The sequence below is a fragment of the Falco rusticolus genome, chromosome 10, assembly GCF_015220075.1.
Source record: "Falco rusticolus isolate bFalRus1 chromosome 10, bFalRus1.pri, whole genome shotgun sequence".
Taxonomy (NCBI): domain Eukaryota; kingdom Metazoa; phylum Chordata; class Aves; order Falconiformes; family Falconidae; genus Falco; species Falco rusticolus.
The window spans coordinates 31937707-31953726 of record NC_051196.1 but is presented as its reverse complement, the minus strand read 5'-3'; positions in this window follow the sequence as shown (position 1 = coordinate 31953726).

Genomic DNA, 16020 nt, shown 5'->3' with positions numbered 1-16020 from the left:
GCTTGAGCTTCGCTTCTGCTGGCTCTCCATCCCCAGTGCCAGCAGTGCAGGGGCTGCAGGCAGAGCCTGGCAGAGCAATACAGCCCTTGCACAGGTTTTGATTTGCAAACCACGTGAGAGCAGCACGTTAGCAGTTTGTGTTATAAATACTCAGCCATAACCCTTCCCCTCTGGAGCACATGCCCCATATGTGTTCTGTACCATACGTGTGATCTCATAGCTACTAATTAAGTCCATATGCTGTGCTCCACAGTTTCCATGGTATTCTTGTCAGTTTTTTTTGGGGGTTGTGATATTTTTTTATTTTTTGTGGTCAGTTGTGCAAGAAAGTACTTGATACAAGGATCTGGATACATCTCCTTGAGTTAGCTACTGGCAGGCTCTGCTGTTTCTATAGAAATGAAGGAATGGACCCAGTGAATTTACATTTTAGACAGCTGGGTTTTTTCGTGTCTGTGCCATTTAACGTGCCACCATGAACACCACAGCAAAGTTCTCATGTGTGCACCCCGCTCAGCTGAAATTGCATCCAGCTGTGATGGATATAGGCCGTATTCTCCCTCCATCCCTTTCATTTGCTTGAGACTCTCTCCTTCTTTACGCTGTGTGTGGAACACCGTCCCTAGAGCTGGCTGGAGTCAGATCAGGGTCTAGACGTGTATCTTTGCCTGGGAGCACCTGGGCGGTCCTGGGTCATCAACAGTGAAATCGTGGGTCTAGGGCGAGCCCAACTCCATACCTTGGTGAGGAGGATGTTCCCTTTGCTTCTGGGCACTCCTGGCTTGGCTGCCCACTGCAGGGGAGCAGGGCTGTCCATGGAGGGTGGGCAGCACTGGTAGGAAAGCTGGAAAGACACCCAGCTTGGAAAGGCCAAGAGCCCTGAGATGAAAAGGAGACATCTCAGGTCTCCCGTAGCTGTTGGACACTTTGGGGTGGCTGTCGGCTGTTTTTCATGAGACTTCTGGAAACACCCCGGCTTTGGGAAACTTTGAAATACCTTTGTTTTTTGGCAGGATGGGAAAGTTGTTCCTACCCAGAATGAATCCAGCTCCAGTTTCAAACAGCAAGAGCTGAGAGAGGTGGTGATGGCCATTTCCATCCCTGTCTGGCCATTTTTATTCCCCCTGGTTCTCACACCTTAACTGGAGAGTGGAGCTGGGCTGGGAGGACTGGCCACCCCGAGGGACGAGGGATGGGCCAGGCAATCTTTTACCTTGAGGTCACTGCTTCCACCCCAGACACGGGCTAGCAGAGGCTGAAAGTATTTACCATCTGGTGCCTGTCCAAGTGACTTGTGAGAAAAGAATTCAGGGCTGTCGTCCAGTTTCTGATGGTCAGGCAACTACATCAGAAAACCTCGGCTTCATCTGGGACCAACTGACCCCTCCAAGCTCCCAGCCACCGTGGCAAGGCCAGCAAGGGAGTGAGCAACAGCTGGGCATTTCCCTCGCCAAAGGAGAAAGGGTCTTTCGGATGGAGTGGTGTGTGCTGGAGACACTTGATCCTTCACCATTTTCCAGGCATTTTTTAGTAGGTTTCTTTGGAAAGAAGCACTGATAAATGGCACTCGGTGCTGCTTCTGGTCTCAAAGTCTTGACATTGCCAAGAGGAAGGAGCTGAGTGATTACACGGGGAGCAAATGGACCATCACAACCAAGAAAGGGCTTGCTTAGCCAAAATTATAGCAGGATCTCATCGTTCAGACTGAGGGGCTTCTCATTAGTACAGCCCAGCCTTGTATCAGCTGTTGTGAAAGGACAATGCTTTTTCTTAATAGACATACCAAACCCTGGGCAGTAGTTAGTTCTATGTGATTTTCTTTTTTGTGCTACAGTCCAGACGAGAGCAATTCATAATTGTCCCCCTAAGTTAAACATTCAGATAACCCAAAGAATAAGAATTTTGTAAAACAAAGCCTGGAAACTTCAGCCAAATGAATCTTTCCATTATTATTTGGAAAACAGTGTCAGAAATCATCACGTATCAAACATTATGATCCCCTGGGAGTTTATTTTTGGTATAAAACATCGTCAAACATAAACTTCTAAAATATCTCACTAGAATTTTTGTCTTTCAGACAAGATATAAACCCCAGATCCTGACCTTGGGTGGTTAATGACAGGCCTTTGGTATTTTCCATGGAACTGCACGGCTAACTCATGTTTCCTGATCAAATTGCTCATTCTTTTTTACTATCTCTATTTTTCTTGTGGTTTCAGGCTAAAACAGTGTTTTTCCTCCAGCTCTTGTCTTGCTCAAGTGTGCTATGTGTTCTCCAGCAGCTGCCATGTCCCTTACAGCATCAAATAGGCTGCAAACTGAGGCATGCACTGAGGTACCACCAGGGATGCTTTTAGGTCTCTCCAAACTCACCTTGTAATTGCAGCCAGCTCTGCTTTATCTCTCTCTCTATATATATATATGTATAGGTGAGGTGATGTCTATGCCTCCTTCCAGTCCTGTTTCCTGTGATTCTGGGAAGACCTTTGAAGACGCAAGTGCTGCACCCATGCAGCAGCTAGTGTTGTGCCTGGGAAGTGGGTGGTGCTGGAAGAGGTTTGGATGACTCGGGTTTTGTCTGTTCCCAAATGTCACAGCCCTTCACATCCTCAGGGCTGCCCTTGGCTCGCCATCAGCAGGAGCACTGTGAGCCAGAGCAGCACAGGGTGCCGGTGCTGGTGGATCCACGGTGCCAGGACTGTGTGCAGGGAAGGGAGGGTGATGTTGTTGGGACAGGATGGTGCCAGGGAGGGGACAGTGACCTGGGACAAAGATAGACCTTCTGGGCTAGCACATCTCTAGTGGATGCTCTGCACATCTTCCTTGCAAATTCCTGGTTGTTGCCAGGACCTTCCCTAAGACCTTGTGCAGCAGAAACTTCTCAGCATCCTTGTTGGTTGGAAGGAGTTTGGCTTGTGCAGGGAAGGGGCTTCCAGCTTAGGCACTGGGCACGTTAGCGGGGCTCAGTGTGGTCGGCTGGGCTGGGGAGAGCTGAAGAGCTGCCAGTTCACCTGTCTTGAACCAGTGCTTTGCTCACATCCAGCACTTAAAAAACCCAAATGACTGGTCACCACCAGCTGGCAAGGGGACCTGCTGCTATTCACCAAGGCTCACACCAAAAGCTCCTACCCCTGCCCCAGCAAATAAAGTGAGGGCTGGGCTTGCTCTCCATCTCCTGAGCAAGACTACAAAGGCTGAGGCCAGTGATGCCTCCATATGCAGAGGGATCGCAGGACCCCAGCCCTCCCCTATGCCCCCTCCCAAAGCCTGAGACATCTGGAGACATCTCCCAACCATGCACTTCACATACACCACCTCCTCTTGTCCACATCCCCAGGCAAGTCAAAAAAGATACGGCTGAAACCTTTAGTGTGTGTGTGGGACCCAGTTGAGAAAAACAAACTTCTCGGTCTCTCTATGGTTATGAAAGCAACGATGTCGCCTGGAAAGTATGTACCAGAGAGCAAAAGGAGCTGCCTGTGTCGAGGGGCGAGCAGAAGAGGTGGGAACCAGCTCAAATATGACTCAAAATCAGGGGAAGTTATTTCTGATTAATGTAATTACTTCGGCTCCAGTCCTGATCAATATGAGGAGCAAAAATGCTCATAAACCGGCCGAGAATGCAAACTATGCAGAATGATTTGTAAAAGGTGTTTGGCTGGGCGGCTGTCAGGCTGCCCACGGGGCAGGGTGACCTGCTGTCGTGGGAGCTGGGAAAGCCGCAACTTGTTAATTGCAAACCGGTGGCCCCTAAATGAGAATCCCCTGCGAAGGAACAGGGAAGTGGCTGCCTCACGCAGGTCCTGAGTCTAATTAAAAGCAACCAGCTTGCTTGGCTGAGTTTCTGTTGTGCTCTGACCACAAAGCAAGAGCCAAGGCTGGCCCTTTACAGCCAGGCAAGGGCTTCTGCTGGCCCCCACGGCATGGGGAGGATCTGGTGGGCTGGCACCCAGCACAGCCTGGGCAAGGGCTCTGTGTGGGCACGGGGGGAGTAGGGCTGGGGACCTGCAGGACCACAAGGACAGAGCTGGAGGGGACAATGTCCTCAGACCTCATGGTGGCTCAGCCTGAACTGTGCCGAGTGTGGTGTCAGCCTGCACAGGAGGGATGCTTCCTCCTCAGGGGCATGGCTGTATCTTGGGGAACCGCACACACAAAAGCAGATCAGGAGGAGGAAGCGCAGCCTGGGAGATCACCTGCAGCAAGTGCCTGGGAAGCTGGTGCCTGTGGCCTTCTGGAGGTGTCAGGAATTTCCTCCTGAGAAAGCAAGCAGAGGCTGGGGGATGGTGTCCTGGGGCATGGGGTCTCCCGTGAACCGGTAGTTTCCCTGATGTGGGGAGGAAAGGGAAGGAGAAAGTCTGTGACAGACTCATTTTTGTTCCACTCTTCCCCAGGGATTCTGGAAAACCCCACTGTGAATATCTCTTACTGCCCAGGCTTCTTCTCAGGAGAGCATCCCCAGAAACCACAATGGCAGAGGCGCAGAAATAGGAAAAGATGAACAGAGCCCCTGGGCTGGCAGCTACCCGTGCCCTGGCACCGCAGGGCAGGAGGAGATGGTGGTGAGTGCTTCCCCTTCCCGCCTGGGCTGCTCTGCAGGCTCCGAGCTGCCGCTGCCCATCAGACAAGGCGATGTCTCCATCTCCTGTGGTGACAGCTCCATCTTCCCCTGACAGAGTGAGGCTGCAAGTTACAGCCGTCACTTGATGCTGCGGCACTGCAGCCACCCCACCTCATTTCCACAAGATGCTTGAATAGCAGTTGCAGGAAAACTCCCTGATTCTGATTTAATGGGACTCTGTTGGCTTTCAGCCATGCAGGCCCTGCCTGCCTGGGGTCCCTGCACCCACAACCCTCCCAGACATGGGAAGGGAGACTGTTCTGGAAGATTTTCCTTTTCTGACTAAAGTTTTTTCGTGATTTTCTTTTTTTTAAGAAAAAAAAAAAAAGGGGGGGGTGTGGTGGGAAGCCCATCCATGATTCGTGACTCACTGGGATGTGTCAGGCTCTGGATTAGCATTTCCTTGTTCTGGGCTGGTCCCCTTCACCACAGATTGCCTTTCCCGCTTGCATAACTGGTCCAGTTCTGTTTCTGGCACAGCAATTGGCATCTCCCTGGCTCCAGCTGCACCACCTGGACCAGTTCCTCCAAGGACCCTGCTGATGAGCTCCCTTTGAGGGCTCTGGGACAGACTGGGGCAAGAGGAACCCACCAGGCATCACAGAGCATTGCTGCCCTGCTGAGCTGGCCGCAGACCTCTGGGAGCATCTGCAGAGACATCCCAGCGAGGCAGGCAGGGCGCTGTTGGGAAAACCATGTGTGCCTTGACAGCAGCCCAGATCCCCGCAGCCCCAGGAGAAAAATAGCAGGAGCTTCTACCGAGGGTCACCAGAGCAAGGCTTCTGCCCACAGCCATCTCCTCCATCCTGGGAAAAAGCCCAGCAGCTTGTGGTGGAGCTGCAATGGGACTGTCTCCTGCCCTCAGCCATGCTGGGAACTGGGACAGGCTGAGCTGTACTGGGAATTGCAGGGCATCCTTCATGTAGTCCTCAAATCAAGACCCTTCAGTGTTGGATTTCCACCTGCTGCAGGCTTTGGGGAGGGAACTACAGAAAGGGAGTGTTTGACTGATGTGACTGTCTGTACCTGGTCACCCAGGGCTGGCAATGGCAGCCCGACTGCAGCTTGGCTTGTCCCAGGAGCTGTCCCAGCCAGGCTTCCCCCTCTGGTTTGGAGTCAGCCCGAGCCCCAGAGGAACATCTCACCAGGCAGCTCCTTGCATGGACCAAACTCCAGGAAGGGGGATGCAACCTGGAAGCCCTGGCCTGTGGGGTAGGACAGACGTCTGCTCTCCCTGCTCCGGCTGAGCCCAGTAAAGGACGACATCTCCTACAGGTGCTGCAAAGGCAGCAGCTCATAGTGTGAATAGCAGTGTGTGCATGGGGCAGCCAGGCTGCACTTCAGCCCTTACTGACGGCCCAGGCTGGAAGGGATGTTCTGAGGTGCTTTTGGCTGCAGTGCATGCTGTCCATGCTGTGTTTCTGACATTATCTCACTCTCCATCCTGGAGCAGGGAGCTCCCCAGGCCACATGGAGAAATCCTGGTCTCCCTGTGCTGTGATTTTGCTGGAAACCACATCTAGCACAATGTGTTTGGGGTTAGGAGAGCCATTTCCCCAGTGGCTGGCAGCACTCTCCACTGCCAGAAGCTGACCACATTCAAACCCTGGTTTTCTTTACATCCCCTGGTCCTGCTGAGCTGTGGTCTGCAGCCTGCGCAGGCGAAGCCACTCTGCTGGCCTGCCATCCAGAAAGCATGCTCTGGATTGCCTTTATGAGAATGAAACACAAACACTTTGCAAACCGCAGTCCTTGAGTGCGAGGCAGTGAGCCGAGAGCTGTCAAAGCAAAAGGGAAGATCCTCCAGGCTGCGCAGGTGAAGCCCAGCCAGCCTGGTACGCGCAAGTGGAGTAGCAACAAGTGCAGAGGCTCTGGCTCCAAGGGACATCAGCCACCCTCGGCGTTGCAACCCTGGCTTGGAGATCTTACTTTGCTGCTGCCACTGTTCACCAGTCCCACGTGGGATCCCCGTCACAGAGGTGGTGCTGGGCATGAGAGGAGACCAGTGGTGCAGCCTCTGCTGCAGAGCAGCCTCCTTGTTCAGCAGTTTGGCTCAGGGATTGCTCTGCTCAGCCCAGGGTCCCTGCAGGGGGGCAGAGCTGCTAAAGCCTCTCTCCCTGAATCCATGCCGTGATAGTGCTGCTGTGCCTTCCCTTGCGTTACATTCACCCTTATGCCACCTCTGATGGCACCAGAGCGGCTGCAACTCATGGAAAGGCAGATTGAAGGTTCTGCAGTGACATGCAGCTTCTGCTTGGACCTGGCCATGTCCCCCACAGCTTGGTTGTCCTTCCTGTCCCCACACAGGGCCATGGGCACCTGCTTTGAGACAGCTTTCCTCTCCCAGGACCTTCCCCTCCCTGGGCTGGTCTGTGGGGTGAGAGCCCAGCCTTTCCCCTCCTGCCTCTGAGCCCTGGCCCCTGGAAACATTTGCAAGGAAATAGCTGAAGGTATTGAAAGGGGAGGCAGGAAACGCTCCGAATTTTTTTTTTTCTAAATATACTGACACTAATGTTGTTTGCAGTGTTAAAAATAGAAATCAAGGGAACCTGCCTTTTTCCTGTTTGCTTTCAGCTCTCGCTTTCCTGCCTGTCTCTGTGTTCTGGGGATCTGCGTGAAAATAAACCCAATGAAAAAGATCTCAGCAGTGTGCAAAGCAAAGCCAGATGGGTTTTACCTCCAGCTCCAGCTTCTCCAGACAGGGCCATGCCCCCCTGGGCAGCGTGGGGAGCTTGAGGCTGTGAGCTCGGTGCCTCGGGCAGCTGTCCCCACAGGCTCTGAGCTGTGGTGGGACCATGTGCTGACACACTGCTGCAACACTGGCCGCTCTTGCTGGGTGTCTCTGGCAGTGTGGCCACCCTCCTGCACCCTGTGTCCAGGCTCTGGTCACTCTCCTGACTTTCCCAGGTATCTCAGTGCAGCGAGTTGACTCCAAGCAGTGCTGCTGCTCTCCCTTCTGCGGTCGACGGAGAGCCAGAGCTGGATCTGCTGGTGTGCTACTGCAGGAGCCCTGGGCAAAATCCCCCCCGTGCCCACCTCTCCTGTTGAAGATGTTTCCCCAGGTGCCTGCGGCTGGGCAGAACACCCCTCCACCACGTCCTGTGTGTGCTCATTCCCAGGTCTCCGTCGGTACACTGGGAAGATCTTGTTGCCAGTCTCTCAATGGCTGTGCTCAGCACCTGCACCGTTGAATTCAGAGGCTGAGGGATTCAAGCTCACTTTGGCAGTACTGAGCCAGACCAGGGCACACAGAGCTTGAGGGATAAGGATGTGGGAGCCAGCTCCCTGCCCTGTATGGGGAAAAGAAAACACCAGAGCACAGCAAACTGGCCAGGGAGACTGTCTGAACACCAACGTGCTTTTCATTCAGGAGGAGATACCGCACCCCTGGTCAGCGCAGCTGCCTGCCTGCTCCAGGTGTTCAGATGAAAAGCTAGGCACTCATTTTTTAGCAGAGCAAATCAGGGTATGCGTGTCTTGGATGGAGGCTGCTGCCTGATTTATTACAGACACAGCTCTAGGTGCCTCAGGAGAGTAGGTCCTGGCAGAGGATGAGAGACAGGCGTATGTAAGGATGGATTGCAGTGCACAAAATGCTGCATTGTAGTAAGACTGCTTGGAATGCAGTCTTGCATTCCCTTGGAAGGGAGGATGAATGTGTCTTCTGGCCCAGTTTGCATTCCTCTGCCCTCCCCGTTCCTTTCTTCAGTCAGTGAACAGGGAGGATGGGCAGCCCTGGGCTCTGGTCTGTCTTGGAAAGCCACAAGGCAGCCAAGCTGCTGGGGGACTGGCTCTGCTGTGCCACCCTCTGGGCAGCATCCCTCAAAAGGCTGGTATTTCTAAGGAGTGGTTTTCTGTAGGGTGACAACTTACTAGGTTGACCTCAGGTTGTTCTTTCAAAAGTCTTTGGTCAGCTGAAAATCAGGTGTTTAAAATGTCACTGGACTATCACGAGTCACTGTCTGGGCCGGTTTTGTATCACAGAGTCAGTTCTGCGTGTCACTGGTAAGTCCACTCTTGAACCTGGCATGATGTGATTTTAAAAACACCTCCACAAGAAGCTTCCCTGAGTTTCCTTCCCCCTTCCAGCTGCTTTCCTGGCCCTGGCATAGCCCTGGCCCCTGGCAGCCAGCCCACCTCTTCTGCAGCTTTTCAGCTGCCTCTTTCCCTGCCAGGCATGTCTGGGGCCGCTAGCGCTCGGTCTCTTTGCTATCAGCAAACGTTCAGGTCTTTCAGCAGCCATATGTCAGCGGTATCCGAAGGGGCCGTTGGTTTGCAGAGTGTGACAGTGACCTGGGTTGGTGGATGGATCATGACTGGCTGCTAACAGGACACCCCTGCTGACGGGTTGCATCGGGGGCTCCCTGATTGTGCTTTTGGGGCCCATTTGGGCACCAAACCTGTGGTGGAAATGGGATCCTGACCCCACCTGGTGCTGATCAGCAACCTGTCAAGGTGTTAACTGGGACTGAACTGGAACTATTGACAGAGGATGGACGTACAGCCATGGAGACTGACAGCCCATCCCTGTAAGCTTCTCCCCTGCTTGGTGCACTGAGCCTGCACAGTCCCTCTGTAAGGCACAGAGGGCAACTGCCCCCAGTTTACAGATGGGAGCTGAACCCCAGGAACTTCCCAAGCTTTCCCCTGTTCCCGGTCCTGCTGCTGACCTGCAAGATATCCCCTCCACAGCTTTGGTGGGAATGAGGAATGGGACACAGCCTTGGCATCCGAGCTGACGCCGGAGGAGAAAATAGCCCTTTGAAAGGACTTTAGCCAGAACTTACATATTCAGATGCTCATCTGCACCCGAACCGAGGGCCCTGGGGTGGCGGGCAGCGATGTCACCCGGGGATCACCGGAGGCGGCTGATGTTTCCACGGCGCTTGTGTTCCCCTGCTGAAGGACGATCGCCCTGCATCACCGCAGCTCCGGGGGCTGGAGCTGCCTTCTGCGGTGGGATGGGTAGCAGCAGCGCCGCAGTTCCACAGCCCCCAGACCCACAGATCCAGCTCTGCAGCTGCCCCCTGCTCTGCAGCCCCGCAGCAGCCCCCGGCCCCAACTCCACAGCCCCAGCCCCGCAGCAGCCCCCAGCCCTGCAGCCCGGCCCGCAGCAGCCCCCACCCCGCAGCCGCCCCCCAGCCCCGCAGCCCGGCCCGCAGCCGCCCCCCACCCCGCAGCCGCCCCCAGCCCCGCAGCCCGGCCCGCAGCAGCCCCCAGCCCCGCAGCAGCCCCCAGCCCTGCAGCCCGGCCCGCAGCAGCCCCCAGCCCCGCAGCCGCCCCCAGCCCCGCAGCCCGGCCCGCAGCCGCCCCCACCCCGCAGCAGCCCCCAGCCCTGCAGCCCGGCCCGCAGCAGCCCCCAGCCCCGCAGCAGCCCCCAGCCCTGCAGACCGGCCCGCAGCAGCCCCCAGCCCCGCAGCCGCCCCCAGCCCCGCAGCCCGGCCCGCAGCCGCCCCCACCCCGCAGCCGCCCCCAGCCCCGCAGCCCGGCCCGCAGCAGCCCCCAGCCCCGCAGCAGCCCCCAGCCCTGCAGCCCGGCCCGCAGCAGCCCCCAGCCCCGCAGCCGCCCCCAGCCCCGCAGCCCGGCCCGCAGCCGCCCCCACCCCGCAGCAGCCCCCAGCCCTGCAGCCCGGCCCGCAGCAGCCCCCAGCCCCGCAGCAGCCCCCAGCCCTGCAGCCCGGCCCGCAGCAGCCCCCCAGCCCCGCAGCCGCCCCCAGCCCCGCAGCCCGGCCCGCAGCCGCCCCCACCCCGCAGCAGCCCCCAGCCCTGCAGCCCGGCCCGCGGCAGCCCCCAGCCCCGCAGCAGCCCCCAGCCCTGCAGCCCGGCCCGCAGCAGCCCCCACCCCGCAGCCGCCCCCAGCCCCGCAGCCCGGCCCGCAGCCGCCCCCACCCCGCAGCCGCCCCCAGCCCCGCAGCCCGGCCCGCAGCAGCCCCCAGCCCCGCAGCAGCCCCCAGCCCTGCAGCCCGGCCCGCAGCAGCCCCCAGCCCCGCAGCCGCCCCCAGCCCCGCAGCCCGGCCCGCAGCCGCCCCCACCCCGCAGCAGCCCCCAGCCCTGCAGCCCGGCCCGCAGCCGCCCCCACCCCGCAGCAGCCCCCAGCCCTGCAGCCCGGCCCGCAGCAGCCCCCCACCCCGCAGCCGCCCCCAGCCCCGCAGCCCGGCCCGCAGCCGCCCCCACCCCGCAGCCGCCCCCAGCCGCAGCCGCCCCCACCCCGCAGCCCGGCCCGCAGAGCGCACGGGCTCTGCCTCCCTCTGGTGGCCGCTCTGCTCGGGCTCCGCCGGGCGCCGGTGGGGGGCTGCACCCCGGCCCGCACCCCGCTCCCGCACCCCGGCCCGCACCCCTCTCTCGCACCCCTGCCCCGGGCTCCCCGCCTGCCCCGGCGCCCCCCGCCCCACGGCGCTTCCCCGCGCCCCCACACGCGTTATCCCAGCCCCGTGCCCGCGGGGGCTGCAGGCAAGGCCAGCGGGTTCGCAGGCAGAGCCCGATCCTTCCTTGCTCAGCACCATTCCTGGATATTCACCTTTCGCTTCTCAGCGAAGCCTTTCTGCTGTCACTGGAGGAAAACATTTTGTAGAAAACTTGCATCATGCCTAGGGAAAGACTGGAAATTAAGCCAGCTTCCCACCTCACTAGAGACAGCTAAGAATTGAATCTTTTCTTCCTGATAATCTGTTTTCAATTTCTTCTGCCACCCTTGAAGACAAGAACTGAACAAAACAAGAGCTCCAGGAGATCCTATAGAATATTATTGGGGTCAAGGCCCTGGATTAGATAAAGTGTCTCCAGAAATCTCCAGCTCAACACAGTGAGGCTCGGTTCCTCTTCAAACTTTTGTTCCCGGAGCAGGAGGGCTTCCCGGGCTGCCCAGGGGCTTGCAGCCGCCTTTCGTGGGGGCAGCAGCCAGGCAGCCCCTGTATGCCCCAGCAGCACCATTCCTGCTGGGAGCCAGCACTGGGGAGATGGGTGGGAGCATCTGGCTCTTCCCCTTCTCCCTCTGCTTCTTCTCCCCTTCACCTGCCTTTCTCTCTCTTCCTGCTATTCCTTCTTTTAACAGCATCCAATGCAACAGCCCTGGTGTTGATATTTCTGCTGGTGGTCTGCAAGCCCAGTTTGAGGAGTGAGCATCTCCTGGGACCAGGACCCCACAGGTGAGTGCTGTGACCCTTAGTCTGGGACCAGTCAGACCCCAGCTGGCCCTGCGAGAGGGGTGATCTGGGCATCCTGGGATGGCAACATCGAGCTGGGACCAGGGAGGACAATTTAAGTTACAGCTCTGCTCTCCAGATCCTAAATCTGGGCATGAAGATAGCTCCTGTATCACTCAAAATCACCTACAGGCAGGGTGGAGCAGTAGCAGGGATGGACTGATGCCAGCCCAAACCCTGCTGTCTGCCAGGTTCAGGGGTCTCACTGTGCCCTGGGTCAGGGTGGCAGAGGGGCAGAGGCAACCCCCCAGCTTTGCTTTGCAAGATGTGACACTGCAAGTGTCAGAGCCCTGAGAACACGAATGGGCCTTGATGGCCTCACCCAGCCCCGCACCCATGGGCCCAGGAGCTCTATTTAAGCTCAGCCCAGGGCCTCAGACTCTTTCTGAGCTGTGCTGGAACGTGTGGCTCCAGTCCAGCTCCAGTGGTGCATGGCCATGGGGTCATTGGTCCTGACCTCAATCTACTGACTGTCTTCCTGGCCTGGTGTCAGCCCTACACCATCACTGTGGACCTGCCTGGTGCTCTTGGACCCAATCCTGATGGGCACGGTGACTTCTCAGCTTGACCTGGGACCTGCCTCATCGCTGTGATTACTGCCTTATGATCTGTGCTCTTGGTTGGACCTGCCTGCCTGCCCCAAGTCTGTGCTGCTCCCCTTGCCGGCCCAGTGCCTGGGTCTGGGCACAGCTCCGCATCTCTGGACTGGACTAAGGTGGAGGTGAAGGTATGGGACAACGATGGACTCTCTAGCCCTGGTCCACCAGTGCTGCTGAGACCAGGGACCACTTTCAGCTGTGGCACTGCTGCACTGCAGCCTGAGCCGAATGGCTTGGTCAGAGCCTGTACAAGTGGAATAAGCCAGCACTAAATCCCTGATGTGGGGTTTTGGATGGATGGGATGCCCTTTCCCCCAGTGCTGAGGGGCCCCACACCCCCCCATGGTGTGACCCGTCCCATGCAGTGGCTTCTGCATCCCTTCAGCAGCTGACCAGCCTACTCCCATCTCTTTTGCCCCAGTCCCATCCAAACTGACTGTGTGATAAAGGGTTGAGAGCTCAGTTAAAATGCCTGAAGAAACGCAAAGCTGATCCTGTGGCTCCTTGTGTGGGGACACCCACACAAACCTGGCTCCAGAAGGTGTTGCCTGGGCACCCTGCGGAGAGGTGAGATGTGACACTGGCTTCAGCAGGAACTGGAAGCTCCCAGATCCCCTTGACCCCTGCCTGGCCTGGGAAGAGGAGCTGTGCTGTTGGCTGGGGAGATCCAGGTTTTCCTGCTGTGACAGCATCCCACTCTGGAGCTGAAGCTGTGATACTAGCAGGAGTCTGAGGAGGGCAATATTATGCTGCTGTTTTCTGCTGCTCAGTCCCAACCACAGTATCTCTAAGAAGGTCGAGTTTGGCAGCAACATTCTCCCTTTCTTTTTCTTTTTGCCACTGCAGTGAAGATGGGGCGCATGGCACTGTCCTGCGGCACCACAGCCCGTCTGAGATGTGCTGTCCTCAGCTCCTCTCTGTCCTTCAGTGGGCTGGGTGGCAGTGTCTGGTCAAGCACTTGTAATCTAATTACCTGCTTATACTGGGGGCTGGAGGGCAGCTCAGCCCTCCCAGTGCAACACGTGCAGCTAAACCCTGGCACACAGTCTCCTCTGGGGCTGGAGAAGCTTGTTCCCGCTGGTCACAGCAGCCAGGTGTGCATACAGCACCCTGACCAGAGGTTTCGTTTGGGATCCTCGTTACTCCATCCCAGTGCAGTGACTCTGCAACTTTTAGACACTACTGGACCATGGGACAGGGTGTGAAACCTAATCTAGCTCCGTGGTGGCTGGAGTGGTCTGTGAGGATGGAAATCTGCTCCGAGCGCAGCCCTGGATGGCGGGAGGAAGGGCTGGGAAGCACTGTGGGTCTGGGGCTGCAGAGCTTTGCGTAGGTAGAAAACTGCACAAGCCTCGGCTCCCTGGGCTGTGCCTTTCAGAGAGAAAATCAGAGGTGTCAGCCCATGTGTCTCCTGGTCCTTAGTAAAAAAGTGGATTTAAATAGAGACGTGTGTTAACCGGCCACAGCTGGGCTTACACTTGGCCTTGGGAGCTGTATCTGCATTGCTCTGCCCCGTGACCCACTCGCCAGGGCAGGGCAGCCTGCTCCGTGCGGAATTTCATCGTGCCGCAGGAAGGGTTGGGGTGGGGAATCGTTCTGGAGGGGGCTTGGCAGGCTCCTCTCCGCTCCTCCCTGGTGGGTCCCAGTGCGACGGGCTGCACTGCAGGCTCAGGGTGCTCTGGGCCAGGACCAGAAGGGCTAGTCCAGCTCTGCAGGAGAGGTCAGGCAGGTCTTCTCATAAGGATCATGTCCCAGCCCCATCCTGGACACTGTGCTGCTGCTCCTGTGGAGGTTCTGATCTACAGGTGAGCTATGCCTTCTGAGATGGTGCTAAAACCCCTCAGGAGAAGCACATTGGGCCAGGCTGGGCTGAATCTGGGTGCAAACCTGGGTCTCTGTTGGTGTGTGGTGCCTACAAGAAGGGCCGCCACCTCAGCAGAGAGAGAAGGGCCTGATAGCCTGTCCTCACAGGATGGTTCCTTCTCCTGCAAAATGGCAAGGATGGCTCTTCCCTGTCTTTCCCCTTGGCTCCTCTCAGCACACCCTGAGACGAGCTCAGGGCATTGCTGAGCTCCAGCTCTTGCACCCAGTGCCTCAATTAGGGATGTGTTTAAGGAACGACATAGCCGAGGAATGTGTCCCCACTTCCTTATTGCTGGCAACTGGACATGGTGTGGGGACCTGCTGGGGCATGCCTAGCTTGCATTCCACTCCTGTTTCTGCGTTTCCCTTTGTGAGCTGTCTGCACCTCACCTCCACGGTATGGCAAGGTAAACCCTGATTCCATTTGTGGTGTCGTTACCTTTCATCTTGAACTTGCATACTTGATTTTCGTACTGTGAAGCTGACTGACAAAGTGGGTAGGGCAGAGGGAAAGGTGGTGGTCCCAGCAAGGCGAAGCTGCCCTGTGCTGTGGGGACTGTGTGCTCCTCTCGCCTGCAGGCACCAGGTCCATCTGCAACCTGTGATCTGAAGAGCTGGGTGAGAGCAGGGCTGCCTTTATCTTTAGATAACCCACAGCTTCCAGGGTGGGTCTTGGAGGCATTCCCAGGTATGAAACACTGCCAGACCCAGACCACTGCTCTTTTCCCCAGCCCAAAGCACTGACACCATGTTTCTCTGCCTTTTCTCTGCTGTATCACTTTTCATGCTGTGCTGTATACAACGTCTGTGGGCTCTGGAGCAGCCCAGTTTACCCATAGCTCAATTCAGACAGCCTCTCTGGTCCAGGAGATGTTGAGAATAAGTTCAGATATATTAGCATGGCCTGACGCTCAGTGCAAAGTGGACCTCTGTGTTACAGCCTTAATCTGGTTAGGGGATCAGCGTGGCAGGCTTGCAGCAGCCCACGTGGCTCTGCCAGAAGCTGCATCCCGGGGGATGACCAGGAGTCTGTGCTGGGCATGTTGACATCAGCCAGGTGTGCATTTCTGTGCTGCTCAAAAAGGGAAAATGCAACCTTTTGACATGATAGCCTCATTTATTACCCTAGGGTATGTCTGGGGGTGGAGGGCCACTGTGGAGGTTAACAGGTTTTTTCTATTTTCATGCTAGTGTCATGTGTAGTGGTGTGAGGGTTGTGGATCTCTGGAGCAGTGCCAGGCAGGAGCCCCCGGCAAGGCTTGCCTGCCCAGTGGCAGCTCGCAGGTGTACTTGTGTAGCCACCAGCCCTCCGAGGAGCTGCTTGGTGGCACCCTGTGGTTGCCCTAATGCTCCTGGAGCTGCAGTTGCGTGAATATCCTTAAGGAAAACCTGTCACCTGCTCCCTGCTGATGGAGAGCTGGGGGAAAGTCTGCCCGGGACCGTGGCGTGATGCAGGACCTGCTTCTGCTTTTGGAGGCCAGTGTTGGGGCTGCTTCCAGCTCCTTGAGAGCAGAGGGAAATGAAGTCCCTTTGGGGGAGCAGCGTGGATCCTCAGCTGGGTTTTGCCTTTCCCATTAACCGCAGGGTCCAGTGATCCCCAGCAGGAACCAAGGCATTCACAGCTGAGTTCCCACCAGTGACTCCAGTGTGGGGACTGGTGGTGTTTCGCTCTGGGGCAGAGGTTTTGCCCGCCCTGCAGGGAAGCTGCAGAAGTTAAATGGGAAATGCTGAGATAG